Consider the following 3,243-nt stretch of genomic DNA (forward strand, 5'->3'; position numbering starts at 1 on the left):
TTCCATTTCCTGCTTTCAAGACATTGATACTTGAACCATGGCAGCCTGTTTTCTTTACAGTGTCAGCACCAGTAACTTCCCTCATCTGATGCCAGCCAGCATCTCGCTCACCAAAAAGCACAGCCCTTCTGAAAGAGAAAAAGTGTCATGTATTTACAACCACAAACCTGTTCAGCAAAACATGTTTTCTGAACTTTTCATTATCTGCATTGTGCTGGGTAGAAATGGGTGACAATATTAACTTTTTTGTTCTAAACTGTTGACAGTGGGATCTGCAGCTGCCTCTACAACCACATGCAGAAAATACTGTATTTCAGACAAGTGGGTGTAATGTTCACCTCTTAATAGAAGGGCTGGGGAAATTCAGGGGCATTCACATTTTGATTGAGTATTGGGATACTTCCTCTTGTTGGTGCACATATTTGACCAATTCCCATGGGGCGTTGTTTGTGCCTCCTTTTCCCAATAGTTAACTACTCTATTGTTTGGCAAACCCTATAGGTTTCATGTCATGACCTCAGCTTTCTGTCAAGATAGTAAAGAACTCTATCCTGTGGTGTTAAAGGATCTTTTTCCTTCAAGGCAATGGTGTAAAGCTGTATGGAAATAATTCATCTCCATTGTTAAAGAATTAAGTAAAACCAGTTTATTTTTTTTCCTGGATCTCAATGAATGTGTTTTAAAGGAATGATCCTGATGCTCAAGTAAAATCCTGCACTTCAAGAGCTGTAAAAATGCAGCTCTGACAGAAGTCTGGCACCCACCTGGTATCAACCTTACTTTTCCAGGATATGGCTCCACGTCCTTTGGATGGGAACTTGGAATCAAGAGCATTTCTCTGCCGAGTGTCTTTGAATGGCAAAGGATCACTCACTCATGGTGGAAGCATTTGGGGTGCAGTCCTCTTTTAACTTAAAAAGGGTTTGTGTGGACATGGCATCAATCCAGCTCCGTTTGCCAGTTCCTTGATTCGGAGCAGAGCTCAGCACCTGTAGGGTGCTCAGGGTCTGTCCTGGGCCTGGAGCCCATCCATGCACTTCCCTCTGCTGGAGAAGGCAGAGGAGCCACGTTTGCCAAAGGCTACTTTCATCTTCTCACCTTAGGTTTCAAATGCAGTTGGGCTGAAACAACAGTGTGTTGCCACCAACATAGACAAGCCTTTTCTCTATCCTGCCTTCCCACTCCTTTTTTTATGGATTCTCCCCATCTGAAAGCTGTTGTATGTACACTAATGAAAAGACACCAAAGATGCATTTTAATATGATTTACCAAATAGTTTTGCCAGCTCTGCTCAGGTCTTCTTTTTTTTCCTATTGTGAATAGTTACCCATCTTCATGGAATTACTGTATTTTATCTCTGTTTACGACTTGTAGGTATATTTTACAAACAGTTGTCTCCTTTGTGGGAAGTAGGGTTAGTTTAGTGTGTCTAGCCTACCTCTGCTCAGAAAGCTCACAGTAACTGGAAGTACCACAGGAAAAGGAGATCATGTGTAATTTAAAAAATATATAAAAATGTCTTTGCTGCATGTTCTGTTTTACAGAGTTGAAAAATAGAACTTAACTGAAAATTTCTGTGGGTTTTTATTATAGCCTTATACCTAATTTGGGCTGTTTTCTGAGCAGCTGAGTGTGTTATGTTGCAACAGAGTGAAGTCTATGGGAGGCAAAAGGGCAGTGCAACTGCCAGCCACATTCGGAAGAAAAAGATAAATGGAAAACTAAGAATAGCTTTGCCCATTTTCAGGGAGGAACCTTCCATCTGATGAGGCGCTTATAGCTCATCACAGTGCCTCAGCAGGTGATTCCTCCTGTCCTTGCTTTGCAAGTTCAAATGCCCACGTGCCTCCAAACCGTGATGCTATGCAGGAACAGAGAACAGGTGTGTGCCACAGAGGGGTGGATGGACCTGTAACAGAGATGTCAACGTCAGTGCTTCTCCTGGTGTGTTCTGTAAGCTGTCCTGGCCTTGGTTTTCCATTTTTAGTGTTTGTTTTCAGGCATGTGGAACGTGAGCTAACCTGCAGTGCAGGGGTGACTCTAAGATTACCTCTGTGTTGCGTAAATGTCCTGGCTGTGGGACGTGATGCTTGTTCCCCCTGCTCCACACAGGGCTGGCATCCACCACTTGTGGCAAGCCAGCCCTAAAGCAGGCTGGCCATGCCCCACTGATACTTGTCTCTGCATATCCTCTGTCCTAAGGCATAATTGTCCTCTTTTTCTCCCCCCCCCCCCCCCCCCCCCCCCCTTTTTTTTTTTTTTTTTGCTTTTTCAGCATGGCACTGTTACTTTCTAGCAATGAAAAAACACTCTCAGTGTCCTTTTTGGCACTTCTGTTAACCAACCCCTTTAAAACAAGAGTGCACTAACAGAAGCTACTTTCACCATTTGGGCACTTTATTTCTTCTAATGTAGAGCAGGCATGGCAATGCTTCTGTGTGTCCTGAAAATCCATTAAGTACAGAGATATTTCTACACAGGTCAGTAACTCAGACCGTGATTAACTTATTGCTTATTAACTTGTTGCATTCGGTGCTAGGATGATGCATCCCTTATATTGCTGGCCTTTTCCATCTGAATAGCAACTAGTATTGCCCTCTGAAAAAGATCAAAGAAAACAAAAACTTTTCCCCTGGTATCGAAGTTACAGTCAAGTCAATCAATGCTTTCTGTTTACCTCTCTATATTTATATTTACATTTCTATTTCTGTCTGTAAAATAGCAGCAATTTGTGAGTCTTTAGGATTTTATTAGACTCACAGGATGCCATTTCAATACATCTTTCAAAATAGTTTCCTTCCAGAGTCGAAGTGTAGACTGATCTCAGCTTTAGGAAAAAGTCACTCTTTGCCAGGGAGCAAGAGGCATGGAATTGAAGTTGGTGTTTTGCTCAGTGTTTATCCAGGGGTGCAGTGAATTACAGAACATTCTTTTACTAGGTGGAACAGAACAAGAAAGCTGTTAACAAAATATCTCCATAGGGTGTAATTAGAAATGGGAGAGGTTATCTGCATTTCACTAGATTTCTCACTGCTTAATCCCTCCTTCTAGAGTGTGCAGAGCCTGGAAAACTGTTTTTATGATGGCCTTTACTTCTGACTGGTCCCTGAGAGGGAGGCTGACTTCAGCTTATCAGAAATGGGCAGAAGGAAAAATATTAATTTACAAGTTGTTGAATAAATAAGCACCCCTGTGGAGGCATCTGTTTTTCTGGGTGTAGAGTTACTTTGGCTGGGTAGGGCT

This window comes from Pyrgilauda ruficollis, unplaced genomic scaffold, assembly GCF_017590135.1.
Source record: "Pyrgilauda ruficollis isolate IOZ18807 unplaced genomic scaffold, ASM1759013v1 scaffold190, whole genome shotgun sequence".
In the NCBI taxonomy this organism is placed as follows: Eukaryota; Metazoa; Chordata; class Aves; order Passeriformes; family Passeridae; genus Pyrgilauda; species Pyrgilauda ruficollis.